A 25,251-nucleotide genomic window follows, 5' to 3' on the forward strand; every position below is an offset into this window, starting at 1 on the left:
TTGGAGAATGGATATGATTACTCTGCTAGATTATTAACAGTCAGTGTGATACACACCAAAGCAGTGTGTAGGCCCTAGAGGAAGACAGTGAACTTTCCTCCCTTGGGTGCAGGCTACAGGGTCAGTGTTTATGCTTGGACACCAGAACAATGTTCTTTGCATTGCCATTTGTCTCCTCTTTTCTGGGAAATGGGTCTTCTTCCATTTGAACACCTCTCATGGCCAGTTCTCAAATTCCTAAGTTACCCTCTGGTAACACTTCTTATTCAACTTCCACTCAGTGCTTACATGAGTCTCAGGAATCCCTCCTGCAATCTTCATATTTGTCTCTGTGCTCTAGAACCTATTACTTTTTTCTTCTATAACAAATTTTGAGGCTTTTAAAATCCAGGACAAGAATCGACAGCAACTCCTAATCAGGTTTTGGGCCCTTGAGGGCAGGGAAGTTCAAATCCTACCATGAGATGAGGGGAAGTCATTGCATTGCATACGTCTATTACAAAGAAAAGAAATAAAAGCCAAAAGAGTAATTTCCTTATGAATGCAGTCAGAATATCTACTGTATTTTGCTACATTCATTTAAGAGAAGATTAGATAGGTAGATATAAAAAATGTTGAAGTAATGAAATGATAGGAGTTCCTGTTCCAGCTTCGGGGATGACAAGCTATGTAACATTAGACAGGCCATTTAGTCTCACTGGACACGTTTCTCCAATTGTGAAATAAGGGAGCAGGACTTGATGGAGAAGCCCCAGGTTCTGTGATTCTGAGATCCTGAAAGAATTTAAATATGTGACATGTGCCACTCATTTATGAATATACCTCTGATGTTTAACTCTACTTATAAAATAATGGTTCAAAAGTCTTAATTGCACTACATAAACTTTTAGTTAGTAGTATGAGAAAGATCAGCACATGTGATTCTCCTTCCTCCTTGTATGGCTGAGTTTAGCAGCCTTAATCTCTTCCTGCTCTTTCTGTGACTACTTTTAAAAGCCAGGAAAAAAAGTTTAAAAAGATCTTTAAAAAAAGATAATTAGAAAATATAAAGTCAATTTTTGCAATTTGAAAAATGGAAGTGCACTTTATTCTGAAGTAGACTATTTTCAGGATGTGTCTGTGTATGTGCATATTTCTCTGTGTATATATATTTATGAATATTTTCTATATATGTATAATTGGCATCAAGGTATGACAATGGATTTTCTTTTGTTATAACTATATATGAAGAAAATCAAGAAGCTTTGAAAAATCTACCTTAGTTTATATTTGAAAGACAAATTAATACAATTATTTTGTCTATGATAATTTCCAAAGAATTTACTTTCTTATAGATTGATGGCAAAATGTCAGTCTTCAAGAGCAGATATTCTTTGTGTAGGTTAAAAATGGATGCAAGTGTATATACCCAAAAGTATTGAAAGCAGGGGCTCAAAGATGTATTTGTACACTCATGCTCATAGCTGTGCTATTCACAATAACCAAGAGGTGGAAGCAACCCAAATGTCCATCAACAGATAAATGGATAAATAAAATATTATATATACATGTAATGGAATATTATTCAGCCTTAAAAAGGAAAAACATCCTGTCACATGCTACAACATGGATGAATCTTGGGGACATTATGTTAAGTTGAATAAAGCAGTCACAAAAAGACGAATACTGTATGCTTTCCCTTATATGAAATATCTGAAGTAGTCGAATTCATAGAAAAAAAAGTATAATGGTGGTTACCAGGAGCCGGAGAGAGGAGGAAAAGGGGATTAGTAGTTTAATGGATATAAATTTTCAGATTTGCAAGTTGACAAAGTTCAGGAGATTTGTTTCATAACAATGTGAATATACTTAACACTACTGAACTGTACACTTAAAAATGGCTAAGATCATTTTACCTTATGTGCTTTTTATCACAATAGAAAAAGGATGCAAGTGACAAGAGAAGTTTAAAGTAGTGATTATTCAAAATGTTTGTCATTCATTATATATTTTCATTCATATGCATTTATTTAGTTTTCCTTCACGGGGGTTAACAAAATAATATAAGTGAAAACAAATATCTTTATTAGACACTCTTGCAAACCTGAAAACACATACACAATTTCAAAATAATTATAAACAAAATCGTCATTGCACTGTGGTAGAAGGTGCGATGGATTTGAGGTAGGAAAACCTAGGTTTGAGTACTTTTCCTGCATGGCTAGCCCTGTGAACTACTAAATTGTAGTTGCCTTAATAGCAAGAACTGTTTTATTTCTTTGTATCCTCCTGAAATACCTAGAACAGGGTCTCAGATATTACTTGTTGGGGTTACATTATGCTTTTAATTGAGTTATATTTTGAACAGGAAGGATGAACAAAGAGGGAAGCGCTACACTCCTCTGGCATCTACTTGTTATTCCGGCATGTAAGCAGTAACCAGAGGTACACAGGTGACAGGCCACCTGTTAGAGAAAACTAGCCAAGGCCAGGGTCAGGATCACAATATTAGGACTGGTTTTTAGCTTAGTGTAGGAAGCAAAATTTTTGAAAATTACAAAGCCCAATGTCAAATCTTGTAGTGAGAACCAAGCAAAGCTAGAACATGACCCTGAGCAAGAAATAACTAGGTCATAAAAGACAAGGAAACAAAAGAGCCATAATACAGGAAGGCTGGTAGCTTAAAGTGTGGCATGTGTGATTGGAGTACTGAGGTCAGTCAGCCAATGAAGAAGAGACTGTACTATGGCAAGGCAATTAAATTGATGGTGACAATGGTAGGGGGTATTTATAGTCTCATTTAAGATTTAGCTTAAAGTTACAGACCCTCTCAAGTGAAAGGGAAACCAATATACACCACACACACACGCATACACACACACACACACACACACACTACTCTGAATGCCCGTTATAGGGTTTGTGAACCCACCAAAGCTAATGAGTGGACCGCTTGAAATCGGTGGATCTCAGAGTGTGACTCACCTGCCTCATACTTTTATACTTTTGAGGGCAGAAACACATAAAATTAATGGCCACAGGTCCGTTCCAATTCCCAACAAGGTAAAGCTTATGAGAGGTCCTGTGCTTTATGTCCTCAACTAAATCAAAGCAGTACTATTTACCTGGTGCTAGCTACAACTGTCCAGTTTAGTTAGTATAGTAAAAATAATTAACTTTTATGGTGGTTGTCTCAGAAATTCGTCTATTATATATACCTATCAGTAAAAAGTTTTTAGAACATCTCTTATAGATGTGTATTTTTTATTTATAAATTATATGAATGCACTATTGTAATGCATTATGTGCATACTGAACATAGAAAAAAGTAGAAATGTAAAACTGGGAAGAAAAGTAAAATATAAACAAATTCTAACATTTTCTTTCCACATGCCCAAAGAAGTGTCTTGTTCACCCTTAAGGTGTAGTAATCCTATTTAGAAAAATGCTACTCTTTAGATTAATTATGCAAATCTAAGCATGGAAATAAAAGCAAGTAATGTCATTTTGATAGTAATGCCTCATTTTAAGAAAGTATAATTTATATCCCAAAGTCTAAATTTACAAGATAGAGTACGTATAACTTATATTTCAATGAGTGTCTGTTTCTGTGACCTTCTTGCAGGCAAAATTGGATTTCTTTTTTCATTTTGATTTCTCAATGTCTATAAAAGCATTCTTCACAGAGTTGTCTTTTTAAAAAGATGCTTTTACAGTGCATCTAATAGAAGGATTGATACCAGTTTTCCTAAAGCTCTTTAGGAACACACCTCTACTTATGTTCCCAGTTTTATATCTGGAGACATCCGGTCTTATATTCCACTCTTTTTACCATGTTGAACACCAAGAGTGTTAAAAATGTGCTGTGCTACCTCCTGTCCCTTCACCTTTGCCCATTCTAATCTCAGCCAGGCTTGTAGCCCTCCTCTATGTACTTCTTCAACTGCCTACTCATTCTTCAAAACTCAGGTCTGCTGTTTCTTCCTTTGATCAGTCCTCTTCTACTGGCTTTTAGCAAGCTCAGCTACCACTAACATAGCCATTTTCACATTTGACTGTTTACTTTTCTACCTTTCCCTCTTTATACCAACATTGTGGGCCTGAGAAACAATAATATCAACACAAATAAAGAGCTTCCCTTTAGTGTTGGCTCTGTGCTAAGTCCTTAATCATTCTCTCACTTAAAAATAGGATGCAGGTATGTGTGTGTGTATGTGTGTTTCTAGAAAGAATTTTTGCTTATTTTTGTCTCATATTATTAATTTATGCTCACATGGTCATTATAGAATGCATAATACACAAAGGACATTCACAAATTATATTAACCACATCTGTTTCAATAGGAAAAATATAAAAGACAAGCAATTTACTCAATAATTTAGATTAAAAAAAACACACTACACATCAGTTTGGAACCTTAACTGACAATCTCTACTGTTGCTTTAATGTGTACCAATGACAGTCTTTGAAAAACTATTTATCCAGGTATTTTATTTCTCTTTTCTAGCAGTTTGTATATTCTTCTTGCTAGCATTAAAATCGAAATGGAAAAATGTTAATAATATTTTATTTATGAAGACAAGTGAGTTGACTGTAATAAAAATATTGATTCATGTCTTGCTTTTCAGTAAGAAATACCACCCATGAAGTCTGCTGGCACTTGCTGCTAGTAATAATATAATTTCAAGAAAGCCAGAAAAAGTGCATGCCTTCCCTTGCAAAAGTGTGAATTATTTATTTTTCTTAATAAAAAATGTAAAGTGCATCAATGTTTGGCTGAAAACAATTTAACAGCATATTTTTACCTGGAAAATGGAAAACATCGAAAGGGCTTGTCATAAATTAATATAAACCATAATAATTTATCTCCCTTTCTATAGAGTGTAGGCATATAATTTAAAATCTAAAAACAATTAAAGGATTAGATAATGAATTACGTTCAGCTTTCATTAATTTAGCTATTCTTTTTTTTTAAAAAAGAGAAAGTTCACCTATGCTATACAGATTTAAGTCTTCCTCTTCTCCTCAAAAAAGTATCCTATTTATGTAGGATTTTTACATCATGCAGATGGAGGTGATAGACAAAAAAGGTGTTTTTCATGGTTATTGAAATCATCATATATACTAACAATTTCCCTCTCTTGCCACGCTTGTTAGAGAATAGTTGAGTTCGGTCACATGGCATGGTTAACATCTGGAAGTCACTCAAGGTAATAACTACCACGGATTTGTTGCTTATTCAGAGGAAACATACCATAATGGAAGTAAAGAAGGTGAATTTTATGTCTCTTTTGACACACAAGGACTCAAATCCCATCATTGTCTTTACGTCATCCATTACGCCAGTAAAAAGATTGAACTCTCAATAAATACGTTCTTTGTCTTAAAACAAACTTCCAGAAAACGTAAAAATGCACTGCAAATGAAATCTCTTGATTATTTCAGTTCAAACAGGACATGATTTTCATTTTGACCCATGGCCCTGGCCATAAACACAAGGTGCATGCATTTTTTTCTACAATTTGTGCTTTGTGTAAAGCACCAAGTTTCTCTCATAACATTATTAACCAGACTTGTTCATTTCTGAGTATGGAAAAAAAATACAGAGTGTAATACAAAAAGTTTAGCCATACTCTTTATACTGAATAGCAATCATTTCACTGTGTTCCACAGATCTCCAAGGCATTTTCAATAGTATCAATCTAAGAAGCTTCTCTAGCAATTTGTTTAAATCTAGTTTGATAATTACAACATTTTCATTTTGTCCCTATGACTATTCCTGTAGATTCTATGGCATTTGAAAGGTACATATGAGCTCAAAAAAAACGACACAAATCTTGTAAAGAATCAATTTTTGTTTTTCATTTAAATAGTGGCCTATGTCACAAGTTAGAAAAAAAGGAAAGGTTTTTCTTTACATACAAAGCTTATGCTAATTATGGCAATTATTTTGGGATCTGTAACTTAAAATGAAGCTCTTTTAAGGCAGAACTTTAATTTGCTATGGTTCTTGTTCTCAGAAGCTGTATGTGTTTTTAATTATTGTCTTTATTGACCAGTGATTGGCTAAATCCTTTTCTCAAAAGACGTCACCACGTTCCACATTACTATGTTCCTAGCTGTTCTACTGATGTTTCTTGCCAGCCTCCCACATTGTTTGAAGAAGTACTTACTGCATCTGTAAGAGTTTGTCTGTCAGGATCTTGCTGTTTGCAGTTCATCCACTTAAACTCATTAAAGCCTTTAGGGTATTTTGTGCCTAGACCAGTGAAGTTGTATTGTGATCAACATAATTTGAATTCAAGTGGATTAAAATCTCGTTGTAAGGGATACAAAATCAGCAATAACTCACATACCCAGATGTCTCTTTCTAGTGCAAAATTGTCCAGTATTCACCACTTGCCAGTGTGAGCAGGAGAGTCTTAAAAAGTTTTTAATAATCTTCCCTTCCAGAGTAAAATCAGGAATCAGTTAATTTCCCGGAGATTATGTGGAAATGAAGCAAACTTATCTTCACAGTGTTAGTCATCCTCAAAGTTCAACTAGATACCAAAAATTTAGTATCTATTACCTCAGGATGGACAATTTCCTGAGGATCACTAGTAGAAACTTTTCATCAAACTTGATCAAGTTTATTAAAATGTTAATAGCACTGGTAGATTGCCTGCTACCTTGAGCACTGTTACAGAAGGTAATTGATAAGCCTGTACTCTTGAAAAACTTGTTAGAAACTACTACAACTAACCAAAATGGTTGTTGTTTTTCCATTTCCATGATATTTAACATTGGTAACACTAAGTGTGGTAACAGGGTGGGCACGGTGGCTCATGCCTGTAATCACAGCACTTTGGGAGGCCGAGGCAGGTGGATCACCTGAGGTCAGGGGTTCGAGACCAGCCTGGCCAACATGGTGAAACCCCATCTCTATCAAAAATACAAAAAAAAAAAAAAAATTAGCTGAACATGGTGGCGGGCGCCTCTAATCCCAGCTACTTGGGAGGCTGAGGCAGGAGAACCGCTTGAACCCAGGAGGCGGAAGTTGCAGTGAGCCGAGGTTGTGTCATTGCACTCCAGCCTGGGCAACAAGAGCGAAACTCCATCACACACACAGACACACACACATTAGAATAGTAACAATAACGGGAATGGATTTGTTCCTGGAAATCATCTGCTATTTGCAGAATTTGCATTTGTTTGTGAGGGAAAATACTCCAGTGATACATTTTACTGAATTATGGAACATAAAAATGGTAATATCACACAGCTTATGTAACTGCAGTCTTTTATTGTGGCCTTTAAAATACACTCAGTACACTCACATACTTTTTGGGAATTTGAAAAAGGTCACTTTTCAGTGGCTTCTTCATGTAATTCCACATTTTAAAAGGTGCAACCAGAATTTCCTTATTTGGTTCCATTATTTACTAATCTACACATGATTTAGACTACCAAAATTGTACTTCTCTTAAATGTTAGTTATGCTTTTTGGGCTTCTAAACTAATATTTATTTTTTTGTCATTATTTATTACTACAATGTGTTATTCAGATGCTATGAGTACTTTGACTATATATTGGTTGAATTCATTGAAAACTTTATCCAACGAAATAGTATAGAATGTTCATAATTGTAATGTTCTGTGCAAAATGAGAGATAAATCAGACTTTAGTTCTACCTTTAAGGAGTTTACATTTAGTAAGGAGATAAGAGATGTACACCTATAATATAACGTAACTGACAATAACTGCTATAATAAGGCCATAGCAATTTTTTTTTACAAGTTCAGAGGAGAGACTATATTTCTAGCTGCGTAAATTCAAGGAAGGCATCTATAGAACAGACAATCGCAGTTCTCTAAATATTCTAATCAGAAATTCCCAGCCACTTGAGTCAACAGCACCTAGGAGCCTTCAGGTAGGACTTAGAGCTACTCTGTGTCCTCTCATTTCACCGAAGTTTAGTATTTCCCTATGGGAAAGGAATGTACCCTACCAATGCACCCTTGTGCCTCTCTTTTCTTGCTTACCTTGTTCTGGCTGCAGCTCATTTATTTCAAGCCCCTGTGTAAAGAGTTTTTTTTTTTTTTTTCTTCCACGATTGATTTGGGATCTTTTGCTAAAATAGCACGCTCTCTGTGATTTATTAGGCCTGTGTGACTTGGATATAGTAAACTCGCAATAGACATGTACTGATTGAATGTTGAATGAGTGACTAGTGAGTGATTGAGTGAGAGGGTGAATGAGTGGGTGAATGACCATCAGCTGGGAAACAAACCAGCCCAAGAAAAACAGCTGGGCCCTGACTATATTATGTCATGTAAATTTCACAAGCACTCTTAGCATCATTCTTTGAACTCTATTGTAGTTATTCAATAAATATTTGTTGGACATGATGTTCCTCAAAATCCTCAAGTTGTTTGTACACTCATATTACAGTATTTACATTGTTAGGGAAAGCTATCTCCTTGTAAAAGGGATAATCCTGTTTCACTACTGCATAAATAGATCATTATGTAGTGTTTCCAACAGCTTTTCTAGAAATAACCCCTTTGAGGTTCAAAAAGGAACCAAAAGTGATTAGATTTTACAAATGTTGTGCCACTTCTTATTACATGTAGTATTCAACAAAAAGAAAATCCCACAAGACAATTCTGTTTGCCCCATGGGCCAACTACCATAAAGTCTCATTGTTACAGCATCTACATTCTGGCATTTGTTTGTCAAAAATGGGGTGGAGGTAAAAGTATTCTTTTTGCCAGTTTATGTGATGCCATAAAGCAGCATTTTTCATTTTTCAACACTTATTAGCTCAGCTCCCCAGCTGTGTAGCACCACGCCCTGGTGTGAAATTGAGAGAGAGAACTCTGAAAAGTTTATATTGGCTTAAATTTATAGCTTTCTTTTGGGTGGGGGAAGGGATTTTTAAAAAGGACATTGTAATTTTGTGATGTTGTATTACAAAACCTCTATAATATGAAATAATAGCTATGGGAATAATTATCAGTATATTGTGTTTGGCTCCCCTAAAGCAATATTAACAGCTCTGTATTTAGAAGAAGAGTGAAGTAGGAGGTTATTAATTATTAATTAATTGATTCACCCATTTAATCTAAGCACTTTTATATCCTGCAAAATGTACAGCTGAGTGTCTTGCATGAAAAATATGTTCAAATGTGTGAGCCAATAAAGAAAAATACAAGCTCAAACTCCACTTAAACAGTTGGATTTTGACATACTTATTTGTATAATTGCTTTAAAACTTTATATCTCTTGTTTTCTGGAAAGCAATTTCAAAAAGACAAAATTAAATTGATTTCACTGAAGTTTGGTATGGTCACCAGAAAATGGGTTAAAACAATTATTGTAGCATGATGTAGCACATTAAAGTGAAATGATTGACTACAAGCTAAAAGTTTTAAGACGAACTTAATCCTTGGCTTCTTTTTTCCTGCTCTCACACACACTCTAACATGTGACAAACAAGGAGGAGATTTTTTAAAACATTTTAAAAACTACATCTTGAGTGAGACAGTACAAGTAAACTCGATCAAACTCCTTATATTTATGTTGTGTGAAAGGCTTAACTATCAACACAAAATCAGGTTTTTAGCTTTCTTCTAAGTAATACTTTATATTGGAAGTAGAGTGGACGAAGAAAGAGCTTTTACACATCCTAAACAAACTTGAAACAGATGCACAGATATCTTTCCAGCCAGGGCGGGAGGGGAGATCCACGAGTCAAGACTTGCACGCTGCCCAGGCTGGCACTGACAGTACATAAATACCTTCCTGTACTGTCAGAATGAACTGAAAGCAGCCTTAATTGGCTTGATGGCTTTGTTTGCACATGTAAAATGCAAAGTAGCAATTGCATATCTTCTAAAATAATCTTGAAATTCCAGGGCTATCTTCAGTTCAATGAGCTCTTTTAATCTCTATAATCATAATCTTATTCCAGATAGAAGACCAGGACATTGGACATTTCAGCAGGCATTTTAAAAAGTAGCAACACTAATTTTTATGCCAAATGTAAGGATTATTCTTTAGAAATAAGTGAGACATCTTAAAGAGAGCTCACTGATGCCCAAATTCTATCTTTTCGCCATGGTTGTGAGATAGAAGGAAAGAGCAGCAGCTGGAAAATGAGGCTGTTATATAGCCATTTACAGAGAAAGACTCATTTTGAGTACAAAGAACTGCACCTGGAAAGAGGATAAAGTGGTTTCACAGACAGCACCCAGTAGTTTGAACGGTAGAAGAAAATAGGTACCATCACTCAAATAAAATCCACATGGGCAAAAGTTACACATTGGACTTCTTGACCAGCGTTAATATGTAGCCCACATTTTTACTTGGGAAGACACAAAAGACAGGCTAAGATTTAGAAATTCATCTCAGATCAGAGGCCTTTTTTCTATTTTTTTTAACATAGGAGTGACATGTTCATGTACGTAACAGGCTAGCTCTGGCACATAGAAATAACAATAAGAGTGAATGAGAGGCTATAAGAAGACACTCAGTAATCTTTTTCTTTTTCATTCTTTTTTTTTTTTTCTTTTGAGACATAGTCTTGCTTTTTTGCGTAGGCTGGAGTGCAATGTCTCACTGCAACCTCCACCCCCCAGGTTCAAGCGATTCTCTTGCCTTAACCTCCGGAGTAGCTGGGACTACAGGCGTGTGCCACCACACCCAGATAATTTTTGTATTTTGATTAGCGAAGAGGGGGGTGTCTCACCATGTTGGCCAGGCTAATCTCGAACTCCCGACCTCAGGTGATCCTCCTGCCTCAGCCTCCCAAAGTGCTGGGATGACAGGCGTGAGCCACCACACTCAGCCCTTCAATAGACTGAGAAGGATGGGAGAGAGGGCAGATTGGAAAGGTTGAATGGTTTAGGACTTGGTTATCCATTTGACTTGGAGATGAGGTATAGGAAATAATCTAAAATGGCTATTTTAAAGTGTTCTGGTGAAGATATTAACAAGTATAAAGAATACAGATGAAGAAGCAAGTGTAGAATGAAGATAATTAGTTTAACTTTCGGTGGGTTGTTTGAGGTGTTAATGGGAATTTGGTGACAGCTGGGAATTTTGGTCTAAAGCTCAGATTGGGGATAGAAATAAATTTTGGGAGTCATTAGCATATAGGAATCAGAGAAAACTACAGGAATTGAAAAATCATTTGGGGAGAAAATTTGTAGGAGAAGAAAAGATAACTTAGAAATCATTTTTTTAAACCCACATTTAAAAGCTAGATCAAAGAAGACAAATTAGTGAAAACTTCTCAGGAGGAACCATGAAAGTAGAAGGAAATATAGTGGAATGTCATGAAAGCAATGGAGACAGTTGTTTTGAGATGTAGGTAAACAACTGTGGGGTGCTATAGAAGGACGAAATGAATCCATTGGATCTAGCAGGTAAGGAAGAGGTGACCAGAAAAGTTTCTGAGAGCAAGTTCAGTAGAAATGTGGGACTCAGGGTCAGATTGCAGTGACTCAAGTTGGGAATCTGGAATGAGAAAGCGTTCACAGCGAGTGTAGTCTATTCCTTTAAATAGTTTACTTGTAAAGCCAAGGAACAGACAGGGCTGGAAAAAAAGGTATTTTAAAATATGTGGATGATGCTAACTTATTATAAACTGACAAAAGAAGCCAAAGGAGAAGAATAAACAGAACAATCATGTGCAGGAAGTCAAAGATGAAAGGGGAAGGGAGCCAGGGCCTGGAAGAGCAGGGCTGTGCTGCCTCTAACACTAGAAAGGGAAGAATGGGTGAAGAAATAGAGGTAAATCTGAATGTGAGAATACGTTACACCCTGCAATGGCCATTTGCTAAGAATAAAGGAAATAGAAAACAGATTAGAAGCTTAAAAACAGAGGTTTAAAGGAAAAGAGAACAGAGTAAGAATAGGGAATAATTGCTAATTCACTGTAAATACAAACAGAACATTTAAAGGAGCTAATCAACATTGTCATCAAATTTGTACCAATAGCTTCTGGGGAAAAAAAAGAAGAAATAAACAATGTATTGATCTATTTTTGGAAATAGCAAGGCAGGAAGTCAAGGTGGGGTGGAGCTATTAATGAGACTGGCAAGGATGTAGTACGGTATGGTTGAAATAGGAAGAGAATTAAAGCCAGAAAGGGCAAACAGACAGGAAAAATGATGAAGTAATAAAGCGTGTAAATCTTCAATGGGGTCTCTGAGCCAATGTAGTGGGAATGAAGGAATAAGAGCGATGAAAGGACAAGAAATGACATATTAAAACATTGAAAGTTAATTATTTCAGACGTAAGATATTATGATGCAGAGTATGGTAGTGTGAGAAGGCCCCAGACTGTTAGGGTTTTAAGGGTGGGGAATAGCAAGGATATTCTGTGTCCAAAGTCAAAGAAATGGGGACAGGCTGAAAGAGCGCTCATAAGGCCCAGAGAAAGGGGAGGTCCAGCTAGAAAGGAAGCAGTGATCTGTCTGGAACAGTAGCTGCGTGCTGAAATTTGAAAGAGAAAGATATCTATATTTCTTTTTTAAACTGATAGATAGACTGAGCTAATTACAGAAGGGTTTGAAAACCTATTGAGGGATGAGAGCTTTCGTCTAGTGGACAATTGGAAACCATAATGTTTCCAGTGGACAATTGGAAACCAAAATGTTAAGCAGCGGGATGCCATGAAGAAAGTGATGTTTTTGACACATTTACCTGGATGGAGACTGTGGAGGTGATTTCAGAGAAGAGGAGTCTATACCTTCATGGTGTCATCAAGAGGCTCAGAATACAGGAGATGGGGGTCTGAGCTTGGGAACAGTGACATGAATCTAGACAGCCCCAGCTAAGAGAAGACAGGATTTGATGACAAATTGTATACAGGGGAGATAGAGAAGGAAGAGTTAAAGTGGTTCTAACGTTTCCGGGCTGAGACACCAGAAAACTATCTTTCTATTAGGAGATATGGGGAAATTAGAAAGGAAAGGGTGGGGGTGGAGAGAGGGAGCTGGGGAATCAGAAGATCTGCTCTGATGCTTCTTGTTTGTGCTATGAAAAAATTAATTTCTTATGAATCCACAGGATGTCAAAAGCTCATAAACAGAGTTATTATCATGTTGTTTTATTTTATTAAAACTGATGTGTGACAGAGCAGTACACTGCTGAGAGATTGTCAGTAGCAGATATCAACCTGGTGTGAAGAAATCAGAAGTTGGGTGCCTCATTTGGTAATTTGGAAAAAATACTTCTGGTAAACAGACTGTTAATGATGTCCGTGTTCCAATTAAAAAACTTTTTTAATGGAGGATAATATGAAAAAGACCATTTAATCACACCTTGATTTTTTTTCAGTCACAGCTGCATATGGGTAGCAGGCACCATGCAATCAAACCTTTGATTGCAAAGCATAAAATTTTTACAGGCTTTTTTTCCCCTAATAAGTGAAAATTTGGGGTCTCCTCTATGTTGCATTTGGGTAATAATCTGGGACAAAATATTTGAAAGTGTGTAAGTGGGCCTAGTTCAAATTTTTTTTAAGAATCGTCTTTGATGGTTCCTAGTTACTTAGGTTGTGGAAAAAAAGTAGATTAATGAATATTGTAAATGAACTTTACTGTGTAATAGATTTAAAATTGGGCTAGATAGATCTGTAGTAACTAAGAGTAATGAAAATATTTCTTGAATTGGTTGTTTCATAGCAGAAAAATGACGGCATTTTATTATATTTTTGGAATTAATTTTTTTCTAAAATATTTCCTTTAACTTTATTTTTATAGAACTAGAACGTGTCTTTTAAGAGCATGCGGTTTTATAATTATGTGGAAGTATGCTACGCAAGGGAAAAAAGGCTCTTGCTGTAAGTAAATTTTGCCCTAATTATTGGACCATCAAAAGTGAGAATAAATGTTGCCAGTATTGGCTTGTGTTTTCCTCGTGTGGAGTAAGATTCAAAATTTTCCCCACGTAGAGTGTGATTTTCAGAATTTTTACTTTAGTTTTATGTTTTGAATCTCTGATTCTTCAGGGATTCGGAGAGTCATTGAAATACCTTTTCTAATTATTTCTAGAATAAAGAGTAATAGTAGTGGAGTAGTAATAGTCGATTTGTTTTCTAGGGCTGTATCAAATTACCAAAACTCGGGTGGCTTAAAAAGAGAAAAAATTATTCTCTCACAGTTCTGGAGGCTGGAAGTCTGAAAGCAAAATGTCAGCAGGGCCATCCTCCCTCATAAGGCTCCAGGGAAGAATTCTTCCTTGCTTCTTCCAGCTTCTGGTGGCTCCTGGCAATCCCTTGTGTTCTTTGGTCTGTAGTAATATCACTCCAGTCTCTGCCTCTAGCTTTGCATGGTGTTCTCTGTATCTCCAGTTCTTCTGCATCTGTGTCTCTGTGCCCAAATCTCTCTCTCCTTTCTTCATAAGAACACCAGGCATTGGATTTAGTGCCCACCCTAAATCCAGGGTGATTTACACCTGAAATCCTTAACTAATCACACATGAAAACACCCTATTTCCAAATAAAGTGACTTTCTGAAGTTCTGGGTAAACATGAATTTTGGGAGGACAATGCTCAACCCATTAAAAGTAGTAGTAATCATGTGTTAGGCTTGTATTATTTTATGTTTTGAAAGTTATCAGCCAGAACAGCTGTAGAGGGGAGGGCCTGCAAGGGTAAGTGGCCAAAAATGTGGAGGCTTCAGGATATAACACAGGAAGTGGTCTGGCAATAGAGCCGTCCCTCAGGCCTTGCATGTTCCATAGAGGATTCACCAGATGGACCTGCAGCAAGATCCTTGGCCTTGCATAAGTCTTCCAAGACCCCCTGACATTTCTATATGTGGAAATACAGTCAGCAAGTTCTACCCTGATACCTAAATGGAATTCACCACATACTAGACTAGACCAAAAACGGGGTAAAATGAATGTAGAGCTTGGAAGCACACCAATTTAGCCACTCATTCAAGTGTCACTGTTTTTCTTAACAAATATGCTAATAGCACCTAACACTTGTGAAGTATGTGTTTTCTCATGGAATGTCACATGTATAAGCAAGATGGAAAGGTGAACTGGGACTCAGAGATTGGTGAAAGAACATGTGGCTCATCAATGAGTCCAGTGTTTCCTTAGCATCTGCTTGGTTCTAGGCTATGGCTAGGAGGTCTCTGAACCAGAAACAGATTAAAGGTTGGCTGATTACTGGTCCAGTGGCCATTCATTATATCATATGCCTTACGCAGTAGTGGCCATGAAATGGGGCTCTGGGGTTGGAATCTCAGTTGTTCAGTTCGCCTCTCTGAACCTCGGATGTTTCATATGTAGATTGGGAATGATAATAGTAACTACTTCATAGGCTTGCGGTAAAGATTAAATCAGTTTATAGAAGTCCAACATTTAGAACGGTGCCTGACACATACCAAGTGTTCAACAATATTCAATTATTATTACTGCTCTATATGAGGAACTTTAGTTGAGCAAGAGTGTGTATATCTTCCTTTACCTCAAGAAGGTGATTATTATTATCAATACTAACATATTTGCATAGTGCTTACAATTTGCAATCATTTTTATACAATCCTTTTAAAACCCATTCAATTTAATCAGTACAGTTATAGGCTAAAAAACTGTATTTCAGAGAAGTCAAGTGACTTGCTTAGGTACATTGAGTTAGTAACAGTTGTGGACTGAAATCTACGTTGTCAGCCCCATAAGCTACTCCTTATATATTAGGTGAGAGGGAAGATAGTTGGTGAATATACAGTAACTCTATCCTAGGCTCAGCGATATGGAAAATTGAACCGAGAAGCATCCCATGAAATGGAAAATGAACTGATTTCAAAGTCAGAAAACTTGCATTTTAGCTTCTTCTCTGACATTTGAGCTGGAAAATGATGTCCATGCTTTTGCAAAGTCAACTGACTATTAATGAGATGAATCCTCACTCCTCAGGTCCATGTGATATATTTCAAATGGTAGAGCTCTGAGTTGTTAACATGCAAATCCTTCATTCATTTGCTGAGTTTGTATTTTCTGGAAAACGGCAGTCTGGCTTGTGGAGCAAACATATTTGTATAATGTGCTGGTTGCCATGTGTTTGGGAGAGGTTCCCATGCATTGCTGTTGATGCAACAAGGATGGGGCTTTTAAATGTTGATACTATGAAAATGTAATGTGATTGGACTTGGACAAGTGCCTGAACAGACCACCCATCATATTATTTTGCTGCCAAGCAAATTCAATTGAGGGCTTTGAAGTTTCTTGATAGGGAATAATTCACCTTTCATTTTAAATGCATGCTGAGTTGTACTGAAATATTCATGCTGAAAAGTACTTTTTGTTGCATATTTTTTCAAAGAACTTTCCCTTTTTTCATTTTTATTTTTAGTATTTACTTGGAAAAAAAATCCTACCCTGTTGAGGGAAAGAGAATACTTGGTTTTAGGTGTACCATAAGACTTTAATTAGTGTTTGAAGGTGATCTCTCAGAAGAATGACCTATTTTGTGACCTTTCCTGTGTTTGTTCACCAGATCTAGTGACTGGAATTTGCCTTATTCCTTACTTCTTGCCCTGCTACATACTCTTCCATATTCAGAGGAAATTCTCCCACTGGAGACTAGTGTTATACCTGGCATATAGCAGGCATTTAATACATGCTTGATCATTTGAATTGTGCGTCCCATCTCAGTAACACAGGTAGTTCTGGGTCTTAGCTCCCTTCTTAATTTACCTGTGCCCCTGACTACTGAGAACAAAGTTTCTATTTTGAGAACATCCCCATTACTCTCACACTTTCCTTCCCCCACACTGTGAACCCTGATTCCCTGAGTGACAGCTCATACTAAGATTTACCAGAGCCACCTGCTCCAATAAGTACAATTGTGACTGGCGTGTAGAGGGTGTGAGAGCAACTAAGCAACCATTATTTGGGAAAATACTATGAAATCATATCTTCACAGTTGCTTACAGTAACTCACAGCTACAGAAGCACATCATTAGTTTCTCAGTTGGAAGTCTTTTTGTGGCAGCACATGATTTCTTTCGCCCTTGAACTCCCTAAAGGTTTTTTCTTTACTGTCTTTTCTTGTTAGGCAGTTTTGCATAGTGGTTAAACATGTGGATTTTAGAACCACATTGCCGGGGTTTGAATGGCTCTACCACTTACTGTGTGATCACAGGCAAGTTACTTTCCTTTTTTTCCTGCTCCAATTTTCTTATCATAATTCTTATTATGGACCTAATAACATTACCTAATAAATAGGAATTAATGTGAGATTATATAAAGTACATATTTATATACCTATAAAACAAAATCTAGCATAAATACTCAATACATTATAGCCATTATTAGTCACAACTTCCAAACAGCCCTTAATCCTCCACCACTACAATAAAATCTCTGCTGTTAAATTCCCACAAACATGCAGCCTTAGGGGTACAGATGGGATGCTGAACAAAGTTCGTAAGCAAAGGAAAAGTTTAGGTCTCAAGAAATCTCAGAATAGAAGCCATCATTCATGTCCCTGACAGTCACTGGAAATAAAAGGGGTAAAGTACTGATAATTCTCTTAATTGGTGATTCCAAATTTTACATGCATAGAATCTCTCGGTGAGCTCATTAATATGTGAAGGATTTGATATGTTTGAAGTGGGGCCCAATAAAGTGCATTTGAAACAGGGTCTCAAATGAGAGAATGGTGCAAATAGTCTACAGATCGCATTTTGAGAAAGCTTTTCTAGATTTTGGTGAGGTACCGCTCTCCTCTTGCTCATTCATTCATTCATTTGATATTTGTTCTGAATACCTGCGATGGGCAAGAAATATCATGCCTGGAGCTTCGGAGGCTCCAAAATGAATTAAACACTGTCTTTGTTTTCAAGAAACCAAAAATATAGTGAGGAAGATATGTCACACATATTTTTTAATTTTGTAAGGAAATGAATGAAATGCACTACATATATTCTATAGCTAAGCAGTGTAATTAGAGGGCAAAACTTGATCAGTTGGGTTAACATAAGAATGGACTCCCTAAATTCACAAGGGACACATTCAAGAATCTTGATTTAAGAAAATGAATCGTAATATTTTAATAAAATGGACCTAGAATAAACCATAAGATCTAAAAAGTTTTCTATACTAGAAATGTGAGAATGTAAATAGGGAAGGCTTAGAAATACCCATCAAAGCGGACCCTCAATTAGCTCAACTATTTTCTTACTTCATCTTTAACAATTGAGTTAGTATTTGCTCCCAAAGTATGACCATGAAGAATTTTCCTTCCCTGTGTGCATAAATGATTCCGTTCCTAAACCCACCACCAGGGAAATCCTGAGAAGGAGAAAGTGTCGCATCCAACAGTCATGTACAGTAGGATGGTGCTGTTTCTGGCAGCCTCACTGTAACAGTTAAAATAGAATAAACCTTTTAATTTCTTCTTCCACCATTATTAGATCCTCTGCTCTTTGACGAAAGTCTTATTTACCTTTGCAGCCTGTTCATTTGCAAGTCACTGTGAAAGTGAAATTACTGGCTGGGCTCAGTAGCTCATGCCTGTAATCCCAGCACTTTGGGAGGCTGATGCAGGTAGATCACCTGAGGTCAGGAGTTTGAGACCAGCCTGGCCAACATGGTGAAACCCCATCTCTACTAAAAATACAAAAATGAGCCTGGTGTGGTGGTGCGCACCTGTAGTCCCAGCTACTCGGGGGGCTGAGGTAGGAGAATCACTTGAGCATGGGAAGTGGAGGTTGCAGTGAGCTGAGATCACACCACTGCACTCCAGCTGGGGCAACAGAGTAAGACTCTGTCTCAACAACAACAACAACAACAAAAAGAAAGTGAAATTACTGATTTTAACAATCATGTGTAAAAATGATGATTGGCATTTTTCTGATTGGGACCTCAGGCAGTATCTAATTTAACTATAAAACTTGAAATGGAAATTCAGAGAACTAAGTGACCTGTGTAAGGACAAGTAGCTGAGTGGTAACAGGTCACAGTGTCTCAAATCCAGGATTACTGATACATTATTCTTTGTAATAGGTCAGTGGACCTATTACATATTTATGATCATGCATCCCTACTAGTAAAACAAATAAACATTTTGAGCCAGTCCTTCCAACATCTTTGTACTTATGTGTAAAATGTTTACATGTGCTACTAACTAGTATATTAATTGTATTATACAATATATTTTGAAAATAAATTTTTAAAGGATGAAATTTAAAATAAATAGTATACAGATGTAGAAATTTTTTCATCGCCCTGCTTTGGAGCAAGGCCACTCAGACATTTATCTTAATAGGGCAAAATGATTTATGTCATTTATGTCAGGGAAATAAAAAGTCCTTAATGATTATAAGCAAGGGGTAACATACTTCCATCCCTAGTGCCTTATTTCCATAACACCTTGGTCCAGGAATGTTTATTAAATGACTGGCTCAGGACTCATTTCTGCACTTTTTTTCACTAGTTTTTTTGTTGTTGTTAAGTTATACTACTCTAGTTTGATAAAAGAAAAGATTAAGACCTTTATTTGTGAAACTCAGAAGGTAGATTTTATGCTGTGTATTGAAAAGTGCATTTTTTTTCTCTAAATACCACACATATCTGTTTCATCTCTCTTTAATTCCTGGGAGAGCTGATGAAAGAGAGCTGTTTTTCTCCTTAGGAATTTCCTTCGGATTATTCTTATTTCAGTACACTAATCTTCTGTTTTTAAGTTTCTTCTACAGAAATTACACGTATCTCAAAGCCAGAGGATTTTTATTTCGAATTTTCAAAGGGTAGCAGAAGGAAAGGAATGCCTTTAGACCTAAGATCTTGTTTCCAAAGGAGTCCTTAGAAGTAACAGGGAAGGCTTGGAGTTTGGTAATGAAGGAGGTAGTGGGAGTGGGTGGAGGGAAAAATAGATATCAATATGAGCAGATTCTCTCTAATGTTTTACAGAGTGTAAAGGGTCTTTATAAACACAAACCGCAAGGAACCTGGGATCTGACAGCTGTTGGAGGAATGCCTGTGAGGAAGGAGGAGGAACAGAAGGTATGGTTGCTAATTTCCAAAAAAAAAAAAAAAAAAAAAGAGATGTCAGCCATTTTAATGGGAAAAATAAAGCCCCACGGGATGAGATGATAGATGACAGAGCACAACTAGCCAGCATTCATAATGCTGGGACCAAATATCTTTCATGAAACACTCAGACACAGGTCTTTAGTGTATGTTTCCCTGAGTTGGTAGAGAAATGGCATGGATTGATCCCATGCTTCACCAAAGATACTGGAGTTAGACTGGAAAGTGAAGGAATAATTAGCTTGTGGAAATAATCATTAAACAGATAACCTTATACTTGTTCACTCAGACCCCAGAGACAGCCAGGTAAAAATTTCCATCTTTTTCTTTCTCTCTCTACATACACACATAAACAAATTATAGTAGATAGGTCATGGGAGATTACTGAATTGCACTGCTTAATTTTCTTAATTTACAACTGGGACTGATGGGTGGCAGCTAGTTCTGACTCATACAGGTTTTGCACCATCAAAGGTTTATATCCTCTAAAATAAAAGTGACAAGAAAGAGAGTGAACTATCAGAATAATTCCTCCCAGCTGCAAGATTTGGAGCTAAGTACTGTCAAAGGCAAAATGTGCCTGATCCAGTTAAGAACTCCCTCATTCTTTATGGAATTTGAGTATTAAATGAAGCCCCAAGATTTCTGGGTTCAGATTCCAATTGTTTACTAACTAAAATAAAAGAGCCCACAAAACTGTTCAGGAGGCTTTGTGCTTCAAATCATTCTTACCAAACATGTTGATGAGTTAAGTATAAATTAATCAGAAACATATGGTTCAAGTTTCTGTGAAAATCCACAGGGTATATTAAGGGAATTAAAGGGAAATGTGTTAGGCCAAACATATTTAAGAATTTAGCAAAACTGAAATCTACCAAAATAGTTTAACGTTTTCTGGTGCATCTATTCCAGTTTATTCTTTTTTAATAGTGTGTTTTCTCAATTGCCTTAAACTTGCATTTTTATGTGATGTGATACATCCATAAATAATTGTAACATATAATAATGAAGTTGCCAATCTCGTTCTTTATATGAATCTGAAGTAATCAGATTTATCACAGCAAAAGATGCTCTAGTTAGAAAAAATTCAAATATATAAAAACATTAAGGAATTTGGACCAATCACAAATAAGCTAAATTGTGAAATGGTGAACTCAAAGTTATGTAATATATTGAATTTAAGTCATTTCAAGTGTATACATTATTTTTATTTATTCATCAAAATTTAGTATTGTTTAAAGCATTGTCCATAGGTGTTTTGGAGCAAGGAAGATTTTTTAAGAATAAATAAATCAAATGTGGCTCATGCCTTCAAGGAATATAGAAGACTTTAACTCAAACTATGTTAAATTATCATAAACTCAGAGATATGATTACTTACTACATAGTTTAATTATAAATAATATTATAGAATTTCTTTTTAAAGTGGCTCTTCTAAAGTGGGGAAAAGTCTATTATTCCCCAAGGAAAGCATTCATAGAGTTAATATTCGTGTAACTTAGCATATTACAGAAGACAAATTTTTCTCACTGTAAAAACAAATGGAAATTATCTCATACATAAAATGCTTAAACATAGTCCGACTTTTTAAAATTCACAGTGCTTCAAGCGAAAGAAGATTGGGTTAATTAGATTTTGTTATTGTCAGACCCTATGATATTTTAGGGTCCTTCAGTGACTCCTTCTAATTTCACTAAAGAATATTATGCACAAGTGAATATATAAAGCATAGTGGGGAAGAAAATTTCTTATTTGTTTTCTACTATCAATATATCACTCAGAACCATAGTTCATGTGAATGATAAAAAAAAAGAAGAGGAAACGTGAGCTTTAGGTGTCAGAAGATACCTAAAGATAACTCTCAAAAAGCATCTCACCAAACTATATTTCTGAAGGAAACATGAAGTTTTATGTAAGGTGTATGCACTAAGGCACTTACCTCCATATAAGAATATAATTGTCATGGTGTTTATCATTTTCAGACTTTCCAGGTGTCCTGGAGAGATTATTTTCCTTCTTACCTCATCTTTCTTGGAAAATGCAACATGTTAGGCTGACAATATCTTTCAGCCAATGGCATTCGATAGAGGCAGCTCCCTGGATCTGAGCCTTTTTTGGGGCTGTGGTAATTTAGGGTCCCTGCTTAAAATGGACCCCTTCCCTGACAGAGAACTAAGGCATGGGTGAGGCTGCTGCAAAGAGTCAGGCAAGCAGGACCCAGCCAAACTGTGGGGGTGACATTGCCACCCCAGTGTGTCTGGAAGGCAGAACATTGAGCCAAAGAGGATTGTTCTTGAGGTTCAAGGTTTCATGGAGCTTGCCTTGCTAGGTTTTGGACTTGCTTGAGATCTGTCACTCTTTTTTATTCTTTCTTATTTTTCTCTTTGGAAATCCGAATGTCTATCCAATGCCTGTCACACAATTGTATTTGGAAAGCAAATAACCAGCACAGCTGGAGAGAAATTTTGCCTTAGGATAAATTGTACCTTGAGTTTCACCCCTATCTAATTTAGATGATATTTAGATGCTAATTTGGACTTTAGACTAGAGTTGATGCTGAAATGAGTAAAGATCTTTATATAATGTACGATTGGGCTTCTGAAACCCAAAAATCTTGCATCTTCTCAATCTAGCTGTCACCAATGGCTTTCTCAATCTTTTTTAATTAAACAAAAAGATATGGGCTTATCTCTTACTTCAGAGATATTTTTAAATAAAAGAAAATGCAATCAGATGCAGAAAGAAAATACTATCTTCCTATGAGGCAGTTGGGAGGGCAATGAGCACAGAGCAATTTCCCAGGGGGCTCTTGGAATGGAATAAATGTATTTTGCATGTAAGAAGGATATGAATTTTGGAGGGCAAAGGTGGAATACAGTGGATTGAATGTGCCCCCATCACAAAGTTAATATGTTGAAATCCTAACCCCCAATGTAATGGTATTAAGAGGTAGGCTCTTTGAGAGGTACTCAGGTCATTAGGGTGGAACACTTATTAATATTAATGTCTTTATAAAAGGGACCCCCGAGACCTTTTCCTCTCTCTTCCTGCCATGTAAGAACATAGCAAGAACAAGCTGTCTATGAACCAGGAAGCAGGCCTTCACCAGACACCAAATCTTCCAGTGCCTTGATCTTAGACTTTCTGAGCCTTTAGAACAATGAAAAATAAATTTCTGTTGTTTATGAGACACTCAGTTTATAGTATTTTGTTATACCAATCCAAGCTAACTAAGACACTGTCATTAGTTGGCATCCAGGCAGTTATGGTCCTTGAAATATATGTTCTGATTGAGTCCAATCCTATTGGAGAGATGATTATGTCATGGAAACCTCATTGTTGGAGCTGTTAGCTTGAAGTGTAAGGGTGCTAGGAGGGTAGAAAGCAACTGCAGTACTATGGGCAGCTCTGATGAGTGGAGGAGCAGAGCCTTGGAGCTCCCAGTCTGTGGAGAAATCAGACAGTGCGTTTATTATTATTATTATCAGTATGTGGGCAACTATAAAGTAGATCATTTGGTGCCCCTGTGGAGGTGTTTAGAGGCATTTGTGGGGAATTATCTGTGTATCAGGAACTGAGGGCTCTCTAAAGACCATGACTAACTCAGATTCCGGCTTGTCTGGCATCAGTACCTGAGATCTCATCAGTGAGTGTAAGTACAGCAGCTGAATCTTCAAAGAGCTTTGGTTCTTAATGGGCATAGGGGGCTGGGAAGTAGTGGAAACAATAGCAGGAACCAAATGAAGACACCAGAGTCCCAAGAATGGCTTCAAAATTAAGGTACAGTTTTATTCCAGGAAAAATGCAAGGAATTCAAATAAGAGTGAAGTAGGGTAGAATATTGGGGTAGTAGTGAGAAGTAGGAATGAAATTTGGTAAACCTCAAAATCAATTGTCTAATTTAGTTAACTTGGGACACAAATTATGCACCAAGACATTAAAGATTAACTTTTTCTTAGAGGCAATTCCAAAGCAGCTCAAGAAACCTACTTCATTGAGAATATGATTCAGCATTTCAAAAATTTTTAAAAAGACTTCAATGATTTTAAGTATGAGAGAAACTGATAGAACTAAAAATTTGTCATAGCCTAATCTGTCTTAATATATGTCCATTTCATCATATTATTTTCTATATTTGTCTATATTTTGTTTGTTTGTTTCTTTTTTTTTTTTTTTTGAGACAGAGTCTCACTCTGTAGCCCAGGAGGGAGTACAGTGGCATGATCTCAGCTCACTGCAGAGTCAGCCTCCGGGGTCAGGTATCCTTCCACCTCAGCCGCCCGAGTAGCTGGGACTACAGGTGATGTGCTCGGCTAATTTTTTGGTTTGTTTGTTTTGTTTTGTTTTTGTAGAGATGGGGTTTTGCCATGCTGCTCAGGCTGGTCTTGAACTCCTGGGTTCAAGTGGTCTGTCTGCCTCATCCTCCCAAAGTGCTGGGATTACAGATTGAGCCACTGCACCTGGCCAGATTCTTATACAATAAAGATTCCAGGAAAAAAAATAGACCAGATTGTGGTATTTTAAAAATCGCTCAAATAATTTAAAAACAGAGATTGCAAAAACAGACATGTTAATGGTAATAAAGAGAGCTCTGTTATTAGGAAGATAGAGTATCTTGAAGACTTATTCTACAGATAGAATGTAAAAGAGAAAAAATAGTTTTTTGGAATAGTATCTATATAGTTTAGATTGACCAATCAATTACTTGGAACATTTCATCTATTTTGCTTTTTGGTAGAATCACAATACTTGGAATTTGAAATGATGAGGCAGTCACTTTAGCTATCCTAATGAAATTTAATCTACCTTCAGCACACCAATCAATTGCTTAGTTATTATCTCTTAAAGTTAATATGGAAGTCTACTTCACTTGAGGGGAATATATTTTCGGCTTCAGATTAAGGAGGATGAATTTAGCAAATGAATATTTACTTCCTCTGCAGTGAAGTGAAAATAAATTAATGAGAGTTAGTGACTGTACATACTTCTGCTTCGTGTTGTCAACAGCATTTATTTGTCATCACTCTCTTCCTCAAATGCACGCTCTCTCACACCTCTCTGCAAGGATGTCCTTTTCCACCTTACCATCTCAGCAAATTCTTAACTTTCATATAAGAAGTTCCTAACCTTCCCTCCAACTGCTCAGAATTAAGTACATCCTGCCCTGTTCTCAATATGTGTTTTTTATACTTTTAACAATAATTTCAAAAGTATACATCTATCTCCCTGTT

At 36.5% G+C, this 25,251-nt stretch overlaps 1 long non-coding RNA gene across 1 annotated transcript in view; it reads left to right on the top strand.

Annotated features, from left to right (window-relative positions):
• Positions 1 to 25,251, top strand: part of LOC134740317 (uncharacterized) — a 180,723-nt gene that overhangs the window by 3,882 nt on the left and 151,590 nt on the right. The window contains exons 2-3 of the long non-coding RNA XR_010127702.1: positions 13,735 to 13,814; positions 19,901 to 19,993. This is a non-coding gene — a long non-coding RNA (uncharacterized LOC134740317). The remainder of the gene's footprint in view (positions 1 to 13,734; positions 13,815 to 19,900; positions 19,994 to 25,251) is intronic.

Source organism: Pongo pygmaeus, chromosome 1 (assembly GCF_028885625.2).
Source record: "Pongo pygmaeus isolate AG05252 chromosome 1, NHGRI_mPonPyg2-v2.0_pri, whole genome shotgun sequence".
Classification (NCBI taxonomy): Eukaryota; Metazoa; Chordata; class Mammalia; order Primates; family Hominidae; genus Pongo; species Pongo pygmaeus.